The sequence below is a fragment of the Physeter macrocephalus genome, chromosome 9 (genome assembly GCF_002837175.3).
Source record: "Physeter macrocephalus isolate SW-GA chromosome 9, ASM283717v5, whole genome shotgun sequence".
NCBI lineage: Eukaryota > Metazoa > Chordata > Mammalia > Artiodactyla > Physeteridae > Physeter > Physeter macrocephalus.
In genome coordinates this window covers 47,583,143-47,596,481 of record NC_041222.1, presented here as the reverse complement: position 1 = coordinate 47,596,481, position 13,339 = coordinate 47,583,143, and the positions used below count along the sequence as shown (strand labels likewise).

Genomic DNA, 13,339 nt, shown 5'->3' with positions numbered 1-13,339 from the left:
AAAAAATAACTTTTACATGTGATTATAATATACATGTTCATTATAATTATCTGAAGAAAAGAAAAAAACATAAAGATGAAAACAAAAATCACTTCATGTCATCAGCTGTAGTCAATATTCTGGTGAATGTTATCCCCATAATTTTTTCTCCATTTTTTGTAAACATGGCTGAGATAATTTGACAGTTTTTTTAATCCTCTCTCTTCTAAATACTGTATTATAAGCATCTTTTCTTATTGTTACAAATTCACCCCGCAGATAATTTTAAAGGCTACATAATCTTCTGTCATGTGGCTGTACCATAGGTATTTAATCATCTACTTAATGATGGATCTTTAGACAATCTCAGGGCCAAATTCAATAATAAATCACAGTAATTTCATTATCCATCCTAGCTATCAAATTTCCTTCTTTTCATGATTTTAAAATTGCTTTTATGTTTACAACCTTATTCTGCATGGCTTTGTGAGACTCCTTAAAATCTCAGTTGGAGTTGGGATATAAATAAAAATTTCCAAGGGCACAGGTAATCAAAGAGACTTAGAACCACATTGTTAGATCTAGTTTCAGATGGTCTTTGGCTGCCAGTAAAATGACTGAATGTTACCTGACTTGAAATGGTTGTGTAGAATGCCAAGGATAGCTGTAGAGGTGGAAGGCACACATCCCTCCTTGCCAGAAACCTGTGTTCCATCAAAGATGCTCATATAAATGGAATCAAATGATGCATCTCTCTAACTGGACTGCTTCTACGTGGGACACGCGGCAGGTTCAGAAGCGACCAAGTCATCTTTCAGCAAACTGTCATTTGAAGGTTTCAGACTACCCTGTCTGATTTCCAAAATGAGAATCACATTTTGAATCAAACCATCACCATAGAAAGTGATTTTTGAGTCTCCAATACACATGAGTTGTTCCATAACTGTTTGCAAAACCTGAAGTACAGGGTAGCAGGAAAAATGAAGAGGTTGTCATGAGGCAACCCCGAGGAAAAGGTCGTAAACCTGCAGGCTATCAGCAAGCACAAATAGCTTTTATATTCACTCCTCATGCTATAAAAGACCTATCCATTTTTTCTAAGTGACTAGGGGATTATGCTCCTCAAATATAATCGTACATAGTTGACGTACAGGAAAAATCTGTAAGGAAGCTATCATGATGATGATGACAGAAAACGTCATCTCTCACTCTAAACACGCCATTCCTCTGGCTGTTGATTGCTCCTTATGAAGTTAATATTTTGAGAGAAGGGGCTCTGGCCTCTAGCAGTCACCCCAGGATGTTGTTAAGGGCTCATTCACCAACCTCCGGAGCAAGATTGTGCAATTACCATATGATGGGTATACTGCAGCAGTCCCATTCTAGAATAACCTGGATGATAGATCCTATTCTCTTTCTTTGGGAAAAAGAATGTGGTATGCTGAGCAGACTTTCTTTTCCTAATGTTAAGACAATTAAAAACAATAATTCTGCAAGAAACAATAACAACAAAAAAAAATTAAGAGACACTGAAGGCTACAACTCAGAAACCAATGAACTATCTCATATTTAGCTTTGGTCTCTTAAAAAAGAGCAAACAATAATGCAAATATATAAGCTTGCTAAGTGTATTACTTGATTATAAAATGTTCCTATTCCATTTTTGAGCTCCATACATTATTTTGATAAACAATTATAATAATTATTCATAACAATAATGGTAGGTTAAAAAAAGAAAATCACCAACTTAACAGAACTCCAAGTAACCTGTACAAACACCTGTATCCCTGATCTAACAGAAGATGTATTTTCAGATATATTGTCCTTTGTTAGACATCCAATTTAAGCATCTCCCAGTCCCTAAGGCGCTGACAAGTGACAGGCTCACAGGGTGGCTGCAAAACTGTTCTCAGGTATGTGTTTCATGCCTGCTCAGGATTTTCTTCCAGCAGTGAAACAAATTAAATCTATGTGGGTAATTGTTTCCAGCATATATGAATATGTCTTAATGATTTGGTCATGGGCTGGTGCCTCTGCTTTTATTCCAGGTCCCAGCTGGCAATAAAAGGCTTCATAATAATGAGATTATTGGTGGAAATATTTTAAACAAATACAGCTCCAAAGCAGTCAGCCAGCTCCTCTCTGCTGGAGTACAGCAACTCTCTTGTAGTTACTTTCAGGAAGAGCTTTGTTCCCCATTTCTCAAATCTACCTAGGCCCTACAGTTCTCTTGGATATATCAGAAGTATATTCAAATCAATAGTCACACTTCTCCACCTCTCTAGTTCACTCGAACTTTCTAGCCACCACTGATTGGGGGCAGAGTTCACACTCAAATCCAGGTTCTCAACAATTTTTAACACAATGTTGAGGATGAGGGGTGGGTGACTGCCATAAAGGGAGGGAACATATGCAGGGAGACAGCCTAATATTTGAAAACGTTTATAATAGGAACATTACTGAACTTAACATGAATATAAAATGTCTGGATGGGTGGTCTAAACACCCCACCTGCCAGTAATAGTGATAATTATAATAAAAATGAAAATGATAATATACACTGTGTACTGAGCAATGACTGCATGTTAAGTGCATCATCTCCTTTTATGCTTACCATATAACCCCATGAGGTAGGCCTTATTACTCCCATTTTACAGAGAAGGCTGTGGCTCAGAAAGGCTAAATGACATGCCGAGGTCCTACAGCTGGTGAGTGGTGGAGCTGGATCCCAACACAGGTTTGACCCCAAGGGCCAGATCTTAACCACTATGTAATACTGGGTCTATCCACGTGCTACAAAATTCTAGACCAGCACTGCCCGTAGAACTTCCTGTGATGATAGAAATGTGCTTGGTCTGTGCTGCCCATTGCAGTAGCCCCAGCTACCCATGGCTAGTGAGCACCTGCAGTGTGGCTAGTGTGACTGAGGGACTGATTTTAAATTCTGCTTAATTTTAATCTCAATATAAATAGCCACATGTGGCTAATGGCTACCATACTGGACATCAACATAATCTCTAGACCTTACCAGAGTGTCCAGCATTTAGTGGGTGCTCAACAATGTTGAATGAATAAACTCAAGCTTAAATATATTACAAAATTCAGTGCAGGACTTCCCTGGTGGCACAGTGGTTAAGAATCCGCCTGCCAATGCCGGGGACACAGGCTCAAGCCCTGGTCCAGAAGGACCCCCATGTGCTGCGGAGCAACTAAGCCTGTGAGCCACAACTACTGAGCCTGCGCTCTAGAGCCTGCAAGACACAACTACTGAGGCCGTGAGCCACAACTACTGAAGCCTGCTCACCTAGAGCCCGTGCTCCACAACAAGAGAAGACATCGCAATGAGAAGCCTGCACACCGCAACAAAGAGTAGCCCCCGCTCGCCGCAACTAGAGAAAGCCCGCGTGCAGAAACGAAGCCCCAACGCAGCCAAAAATAAATAAATTAAATAAATAAATGTATTAAACGAAGAAATTCAGTGCAACCTGTACCTTGATAGCATGGGGCGGGGGACAGGATGACGGTAAACCTGATCAGCCATCATCTCTTGGTGTGCTTTTCCATCACCATGCTGACCATAGTGCTCTAAGGCCGGAGGCTTATTCTTTTCTGGATCCTCCGTGTATTAACTAAGATGCTTTATGAATTTTGTACTCGATGCGTTCCATGTGACAGAAAAAGCTGCACTTCTTATTGGTATTCCTCTCCTTACAAAGTGAGCCCATTTCAAAGATCCACTCCTGTGTCAGAGATTAGGAACTTGGCAGGTAATCTTTTTTTGTGTGTGTGGTACGCGGGCCTCTCACTGTTGTGGCCTCTCCCGTTGCGGAGCACAGGCTCCGGACGCGCGGGCTCAGCGGCCATGGCTCACGGGCCCAGCCGCTCCGTGGCATGTGGGATCTTCCCAGACCGGGGCACAAACCCCTGTCCCCTGCATCGGCAGGCGGACTCTCAACCACTGCGCCACCAGGGAAGCCCTTGGCAGGTAATCTTAAAAACCACTCATACAGGGTAGTTTGGTATGGTTCCCAGAGCGGCCAACAAAAATACTTTTCACCCATAACAGACCTCCATGTGAGAACATATTTAGCATCTTAGTGTTTCTCTTTTTGTTTTTCATTATTGTGTGCTCCACCCCACTAGCCCCTCCCCCAGTCTTTTAGATATTTTTTCCTCATTGCCATCCCATGGAATTTTAATAGCACAAACTGTTCATCTGTTCATGTACTAAATGTATATAAGTGCTCTTTACATGAGAAGAGTAAGTCCCCCCTCCACCCCAGGAACCAGCTTTTCCTGCCTCGAGGCCATATTGCTCCTGTTGAGAATGTGTGGTCTAGCTCAATGGATGTTGTCCTGCAAATGGTAACTTAATCCAGACCTTGGACTGTGAAGACAGCGCTTTGCAAGTGCTCTCTTGTCACATGTAGCTGGTGGCTACTGCAATGGACAGCACAAATAGACAACAATTCCATCATCACAGGAAGGTCTAGTGGGCAGCGCTGGACTAGATTTTGTAGCACATGCATGGAGCTAGTATGACACAGTGGTTGAGAATATGGCCCCCTTGATAAAGGAGAATGAGGAGCTATTTATCAGTACAGAGTTTCAGTTTGCAAGATGAAAAGAGTTCTGGAGATGAGTGGTGGTGATAGTTATGCAACAATGTGAACGTACTTAATGCCACTGAATTGTACACTAAAAAATGGTTAAGATGGTAAATTTTAGGACTTTGCTAGCAGTCCAGTGGTTAAGACTCTGCGCTTCCAAAGCAGGGGGTGCAGGTTCGATCCCTGGTCGAGGAACTAAGATGCCATATGCCACAGGACGGCCAAAAAAAAAAAAAAAGGTAAATTTTATGTTATGTGTACTTTACCACAATTAAAAATAATTTAAAAAATTTAAAACTCTTACAGGTGAAACATCACCACGCTTTATCCTTGGGTTTTACTCTAAAGAGCCTCCTGGATTCCTGGCTTTCAGGCCACGCCTCATGCCTGGTGAAGTCTAGAGGACCGCCTCTCCTTACATGCCACTCCCCAAACTCAATTCTTCTGGAAGCTAACACCTGCCCTTTAGCAACTGACAAATAAATGAGAGGGAACTGTGCACTAATACACTGCAAAGCAGGTGTGACAGGATCTGCACAGAAATCAAAGGTAAGTGTTTGAAAGTGTTTATAGCAATTGAACAGAATTTTATGTCTGTTGAATGTAATAAAAAACTGGGCAAGTGTTTTGTGTGTCTTTGTTTTTTATATCTTCTTCCTAGTAATTCATTTCTATTGTAGTTTACAAAGATTATTGATCCATGCAGATTGGAAATTTAAAAAACTAGATCTTTCCCACCCACTTTAAAAACTGGATGCTCTGTAAAGCACTGGTGCAGAGACCTGGTACCATGGGCTTTCAGAGGAGCCAGAGGTGTCACCAGGCTGAGGTGACCAGAAGCAACTCGCAGCAGGCAGCATCAAGATGTGCCGGATTCTGACAAAGATTCTTTGCTTGGCCACACTTTAGTCAGGCTTCTGAAACCTTCTCTTAGGCCCATCTGTGAACTTCCTTGCAAAATACAGTTTTAGCAAGAACGCTGCTAAGTCAGTTTAGCCAGAACCCCCTACCCTTGATATCTCATCATCCTAGATACCTGATCAGGTCTCTTAATCCTCTACCATCTCCCAGATGATGTCTGATTACTCTGGCCTGTCTTCAACATCAATCTTATTGGGTCAATTTAGCCAGAATCCCCTTTACCCCTGATGTTTTCTCTTAATAATTATCCATCCAGTGCCCCCCACCCCCGTTACTCCTTGGCTATAAATTCCCATTTGTCCATGCTCCATTCAGAGTTGAGCCCAATCTCTCTCCTCCACTGCAAAATCTCATTGTAGTGGTCCCTACACTTGCCTTTACGGTCCTAGGTAAAGTCTGCCTTACCATCTTTAACAAGTATCACTGAATTTCTTTTCTTTAACAAGTCCAGTTACCACTGAGTCCAGGATTGTCCTTTAAAAACAGGGATAGTTTTGAGGCTGAGCTGTGGCCTAGAAACAGAGGTAGTCCTTGGAATTTAGGGGCACCTGCTAGCTCTTTAAGAAACCACACTTGTTTTTTCACCTCTGGAGGAGGCTTGGATGAGCTGCGGTGCTGGCTCCTGACCAAAGCAGTAACAATCTACTAGAATTTTTTAATGAAAACACTGCAAAGGAAGATGTTACCGTGGGCTAAACAATAGTATGTTTTAAAAATAAACAACCGAGGGCAAAAGACTCCTCTGAGAGCTCTCTGATTAAGCTACCACCCACCTGAGAACAAAATTTCGTGATGATCTCTCCCCACCTTGCCATTAAGGTATCAGAATTAACTGCTACTGGAAGTTTTTTGGGTCTGGCATCTGATGGTGCTTCACAATTGTGAATGGACACATCATTCAAGAAATTCGTTGCACTGGGGCATCCTCTTATCCAGAGGACTCCTGTCTCTCCATCACCAGCAGAGAGGCCACCGGCACATGGAGAAACAAGTGTGGGCTTCGGTGGGACCCCCTGGGATCAAATCCCAGCCTTCTCCCAAGGCTCCATCTATAAAATGGAGGGGTTTTTTTAAAAATAAATTTATTTATTTATTTTTGGTCGCATTGGGTCTTCGTTGCTGTGCGAGGGCTTTCTCTAGTTGCAGTGAGTGGGGGCTACTCTTCGTTGCGGTGTGCGGGCTTCTCATTGCGGTGGCTTCTCTTGTTGCAGAGCGTGAGCTCTAGGCATGTGGACTTCAGTAGTTGCGGCACTCAGGCTCAATAGTTGTGGCTCGTGGGCTCTAGAGCGCAGGCTCAGTAGTTGTGGCGCGTGGACTTCAGTAGTTGTGGCTCGCGGGCTCTAGAGCACAGGCTCAGTAGTTGTGACTCATGGGCTTAGTTGCTCCACGGCATGTGGGATCTTCCCAGACCAGGGCTCGAACCCGTGTCCCCTGCATTGGCAGGCGGATTCTTAACCGCTGCACCACCACGGAAGTCCCTAAAATGGAGGTTTTAAATGCCTCTACCTCGTAAAGTGTAATTGTGAGGAGCAAAGTGAACAACCCCATCTTGTACAGCTGTTGTGAGGGTCAGAAATAGTACCTACAGCACGCCCAGAACTTAAATTTTACGCAGTCAATAGCCTCCGTTATTATTGAATGAAATGATCAATATGAAGTGTGTCACTGAGCACATGGAAGGCACTACTACACAAGTGTTAACTCGTTCGTTCCCTCACTCCTACCATAATCCTTCTGTATTCCTTCATCACATGGCTACTAAAGAGATCTTTTTAAAACATAAATCAGGCCATTTCACATGCAGGTATAAGCCTCTCGTGGCACTTAAGGTAAAACAGAAAATCTATGTATGGCTGCCTGCCCCCAGGCACCTCTTCCCAGGCTCTGGTCCCCAGGCAGCAGAAGGTTCCAGAATGGAGCTCGAGACTCTGCATCAGTCCTAGGTGCTGCCCTTATGATCTGTGTAATCTTGGAAAATTGGCTGAATCTCTCTTCAAGCTCCTGTTTCCTCATCTCTAAAGATAGAGAGGTAAGGTCCTACTTACTTTCATTGGGTTGCTATGAGGATAAAGAAATAAGTTTATTCCCCAGAGAAAACAAGGCTGGCTATGCTCTCACTTTGTTGATTCAGGGCGGCCTGGATTAATACTCCTGGGATGTTAAAAGGGGGAAAGAGAAAAGGCAGAGGGGAGCATGCAAAATATATGTCTGTGCACGCTTCACCTACGACATCTATTTTCCTAAGAGACATTAATACAAAGAACTGCCTTGAAATAGGTTCTATCACTTCCCAGACTATTCTGTGAAGTTAAAAAAATAAAATGGTCCCCAGCAAATGAACTAAAGGCTCTCACTTGCAGCCTTTGTCAGCAGGTCCACATTTGATGTTCAAAACATCTGTCAAGAAGCAATGGACTGGTCTCCTGGCTCTTCAGCAATCCAGGTGCTGTTTTAACTTTTTTTTTTTTAATATCATAGAGGACAGTGGTATTTGTAGTTGGGCCAATTTTTCAGAAGATTCAATGAGCTTTTATAGGAGGCTTCTTGTTCAATAAGCATTAAACACACCTCAGAGGATCTAAGGAGCTCAGCCGTTCTCTTCAAAGTCCGTGCTTTGACATCAGGATAACTAACAGCTCAGTGAGACTTTTTTGGCTTTCTACCTCAAGCTAATTATTACCGAGCTCTCTCTTTGCTTCTCCTTACCTTACAAAGCTGGTAGCTCAGGCATCTGGGTAGAGGCTGCTTGTATGCTGAGGAACTTAACACTGCTGGCAGAGCAAGCCTTTTCCTATTATTTTCATTTCCAGAATGAACGCATTGTGTGAACTCACCTGTGTGGGCTTGATTCTAATATTGGCCCTGTAGCTTCCGATGCCAACGTTGGGATTGTCTAGAAACCTCTGATTAGTATCAGACAAAAAGAGTAAGTTAAAAAATTATATAGCTCTTTCAGGGCACTATGACATAGTATTATCATTATCCCTATTTTACAGTTGAGGATGCATTAAGTAACTTGTTCAAGGTTTCACAGCTAGTAAATGGCAGAGCCAGGATGCAAACCCAGGCAGTCTGGCTCTTAACCAGTAGACTCTCCTGTTCCTCTGTGATTGATACTGACAAAGATTCTTTGCTTGACCACACTTTAGTCAGGCTCCTGAACCTTCTTCTAGGCCTAACTGTGGACTTCACTGTAAAATCTAGTTTTAGCAAGAACCCTGCTAAATCAGTTTAACCAGAACCCCCAAACCTCAATATCTGATCACTCTCCATATCTAATCAGGTTCCTCATTCTCCACCCCCCACAGGTGATACCTGATTAACCTGGCCTGTCTTCAGCAAGAATCCTGTTAGAGGTCAGTTTAGTCCTCACAGTAACTTTTCATCCACTGATCTCACTACTCAGTTGCTTGGCTGTCAACTCCCAGTGGCTCATGCTGTAGTCATTTGGAGTTGAACCCACTCTCTTTCCTCCACTGCAAAATCCCATTGCCGTGGTACCTCTACCTACCATGATGGTCTGGAATAAAGCCTGCCTTACCATCTTGGAGTGTCACTGAATTTTCTTTTAAACAATACTTCCTCACCTGAAGCTTGTTCAGGGCGTTCCTTTGGAGATAATGACACAGGTGGGAGTCACTGCTCTAACTTGCTTCCCCATGACTACAAGCTCACGTCGACCTCCCAGGAAGGTGCACAAATCACATGAAGCCATGCCCTCGCCCTTCCATTCCCATGCCTCCTCCCCAGGTTTGCAGCATTCCAGTCAAAGTCTCACTGTCCTCCCAAGATGCCATGCCTTCTGCTATTTTCTTCTGCTTGGAATGCCCGCCTCACTTCATCTGATTCCTATCTCTTCTTCAAAACTCCACCCAATGTCCCCTCCCCTGTCCTCATTCCCACAAAGTACTTATCATACAGCATTGCAATGTAGTTTCCCTTTCTTGAGGGACAGGACTTCTCTTTATATCTTGTATGCCCAGCACAGAGCCTGGGACATTGAAGATGAAATGAATGAATGAATGAATGAATGAATATAGTTTCCCAGATCCATGTATTCCACAAAGGAGGTTCCTTAGAATCCTTGCATGATTTCTCACTCATTTTTTCTTTTTTTTTAAACAGGAGAAAAGTATACACATTTATTTAATACAAGTTTTACAGGACATGGAAGCCCTCAAAAAGAATGAAGTCCCAAAGAAATGGCAAAACCTACTTGCTTTTACATTAGGTTGACAAAGAGAGGCAATTGTGGAAAAGTGACTAAAGTATATGAGGCTCACTCCTTTAAAACCAGGTTAACTCAGTTGAACAGAGCTGTGAACCAGTCTAGCAGCACTGGTTTAGGCAAAAGGAAAGCTCATTCAGGGTGGATTCTCTGGGTTTCACTATGTCAGAGACTGAAGCAGGAAATATTTATCTCTTGCCGCTTTTCTCTTTATTACTGTGGCCAGTGGCACATTCATTATGGGAACTCCATTCCTTATGTATACAATGTACCCCTTCCTTCTTTGGAGAAAACACATTGTAGAAACCCAGTTAATATAATAAGTCCTCTGGCTCCAATAACTGTGTTCTAACACAACAAAAGTTTCTTGTTGGTCTTAGGGAAATGTTTAATTCATGTGTGCAAAGCTGTTTAGGCCATCTTATTTTCTTGGTTCCCAAACAAGTCTGGGAAAAGAGAAAAGAGGCACTTCTTGAAATGCAGGCAGAGTCCAGTGGTTCCAGATGGTGCAAATGAGGTAAGATGTTCATTCTCAGCCTGTGTGATTTTAAGCTCCAGCAGTTTTAAATTTATAATCCATCTTGAAGTGGCAATTTTCATAGAGACTAAACTATGTAACAAAGCCACCAATGTTTCAAGAAAAGCATGCATACTTTCCCCCATAGATGAAGTTGACATTGGATGCTCTTAGTTACCTCATAGCAAGCTGTACAGCCAAGTGATATGTGAGTCTTCAACTCTTATACCTTCTGGCCCACAAGGGGACTCATGGACTTGGGTGGCTAGCAGAAGACCTGGGATCCATGACCAGGTGGATGGTAGGAACTTCAGCCTCTTGCAGGGTTAGTTTGTTTTCACACGGTTAACCAGTGTTTTCTGAATTAAACTGAACCGGTTTCAGGGAGGCACATGGCATGATTCTTTCCACTGGAGGGTGTGGGACAGCTTCCCAGTACACAGCCGATTGTGAGTAAATGAATACGTATCCTTAAAAAAATGCCCTCCCCAGCCTAGACGATCCCAGTATGTCATCACCTGCAAAGTCTGAATTTAAAAATAGGGGTCTCGGGCTTCCCTGGTGGCGCAGTGGTTAAGAATCCGCCTGCCAATGCAGGGGACACTGGTTCAAGCCCTAGTCTGGGAAGATCCCACATGCTGCAGAGCAGCTAAGCCTGTGCGCCACAATTACTGAGCCTGCGCTCTAGAGCCCGCGCGCCTAGAGCCCGTGCTCCGCAACAAGAGAAGCCACTGCAATAAGCCTGCGCACTGCAATGAAGAGTAGCCCCCACTCGCCGCAACTAGAGAAAGCCCTTGTGCAGCAACAAAGACCCAACGCAGACAAAAATAAAATAAATTTTAAAAAATATTAAACGAAAATAAAAATAAAAATAGGGGTCTCCAAATACCTTGAGACTTCACTTTATCTGCTCCACCCTTCATTCTTGTGTCTCTTCACTTCTTATGAGTAGTATTTGCTTGGTGTGTTGGTTTGTCACTCAGATTCCATCTCAATTAGACTGTATCTTGAGAGTTAGAATCTAGTCTTAAATTTATCTCGCCAGAGGTCAGCTGCCAGCTGGTCTCCTATTATTTTGTAAATAAACATTTCATTGGCAACGCAGCCAGGCCCAATCATTTACATATTACTGATTGCTGCTCTTCTGTGATAACCAGTTGGATAGTTGGGTAGGGACTGTATGGCTCAAAAGCCTAAAATATTCACTATCTGGCCCTTTACAATAAAAGCTTCCAGATCCCTGCTTGAAAGGAAACCTACTCACACATATATTCTAATAAATACTGTTTATATCTAAGCCTTAATAAATACTGGCTGTTGCTTAATAAATACTGTTTATATCAAAGCCTTCATTAAACCAGTAACGGAAAACCTTTGCCCCTGGAGGTGAGATCAAATGGTTGTCACCCCAGCTTCTGCATCAGGGGAGTTAGACAGCATTCTGGAAAGATGCTCAGGGAATTTCTTGGAGCAGGAGCCAAGGAGCTGTTCCATTCCTGTGCTGGAGGCTCCAGTTATTATAATTTGTATATTAAAGAAAATGTGACCTGAATTTAAACTCACTGGCTGATAAGAATGCGCCAGGATTTGCCAGAGCCACAGTTCTCAGGCATGGCCATAAGCCATTTCCCCTGCTATTTCCCTGGTGGTGTGATATAAATACAGCTTACAGACCCTAACATTAACAGGGCCTAAGCACTGATATTCTGCACATGGCACGAGTGTGTCCCTCAGGATGTAAATTAAGGATAGGATTCTGTTAGTGCCTACACTATCCACCTCTGAAAATGCCTTGAGATTATGTCTATTGTGCCTTCTCTCTTTATTTTTAAAAATTAATTTATTTTATTTTATTTTTTATTTTTGGCTGCATCGCGTCTTCGTTGCTGTGCGCGGGCTTTCTCTAGTTGCAGCGAGCGGGGGGCTACTCTTCTGTGCGGTGTGCAGGCTTCTCATTGCAGTGGTTTCTCTTGTTGCGGAGCACAGGCTCTAGGTGCGTGGGCTTCAGTAGTTGTGGCACGTAGGCTCAGTAGTTGTGGTTCACGGGCTCTAGAGCACAGGCTCAGAAGTTGTGGCGCATGGGCTTAGCTGCTCCATGGCATGTGGGATCTTCCTGGACCAGGGCTCAAACCCATGTCCCCTGCATTGGCAGGTGGATTCTTAACCACTGTACCACCAGAGAAGTCCTTCTTTTTTCTGTTTTAAAGCAAATTCCAGACATTATGTCATTTCATCCCTACATAATTCCACACACTTTTGATATAAGAACATTTGCTTACATAACTAAATGCCATTATCACCGCTAACAAAATTATCAACAATTTCTTGATACCATCTCATAACCAGTGTATATTCAAATTTCCCTGATTAATGTGACATCTGATCCTCATCATCACATGAAGAGAGATTCTTCCTGTTAAAATAGCTATAAAGTAAATAGTTTTACATCAGCTGAGGCTTTGATGCCAGAGGTTTTTTTCCTACTTGTTATGCAAGATTATGCATAAGCACAGATCATTAGTCTTAGGTCTCAGTTTTGCTGTGTCTCTACCACTAAATTTATGTATCCTTAGGGCACCCACTCAACTCTCCCCCACTTCTAACGTGTATTCTCCTTTGTCCTAATAAATGTATAAAATAAGCTCTTGACCTGCTGGATTTATAAAGGCTTTCAAAACTTGAAAACTGTTCTTCCTGTGTATTTTCCATAGCCATCTTCTGCTTTACTCTCCTGGTTCTGTGCTGGGTGGGGAGGCTGAGGACCACTGCAGGGTTTGGGGGAAGGACCACACACCAGGTAAAGGTGGTGCTGAGCTGCAGGAACAGGGAGCAGAGCTGGGGAGGAGAGGGGGAAGGAAACTACCAGAGGGAAGGCTGGAGGGGCACAGAGCAGAATCCATCCTACTTTCTTCTTCTGGAAGGAAGGAAGGAAAGAAGGGAGGGAGGGAGGGAGAGAGGGAGGAAGGGAAGGAGGGAGGGAAGGGAGAGAGAGAAAGTAAGGGAAGGAAGAAAGAAAATACAAAACAGGGGCTTCCCTGGTGGCGCAGTGGTTGAGAGTCCGCCTGCCGATGCAGGGGACGCGGG

At 43.2% G+C, this 13,339-nt stretch overlaps 1 protein-coding gene across 1 annotated transcript in view; it reads right to left on the bottom strand.

Annotated features, from left to right (window-relative positions):
- SLC1A1 (solute carrier family 1 member 1) overlaps positions 1–13,339 on the bottom strand; it is a 70,562-nt gene that overhangs the window by 20,441 nt on the left and 36,782 nt on the right. The gene's annotated exons all lie outside the window — the stretch shown is intronic.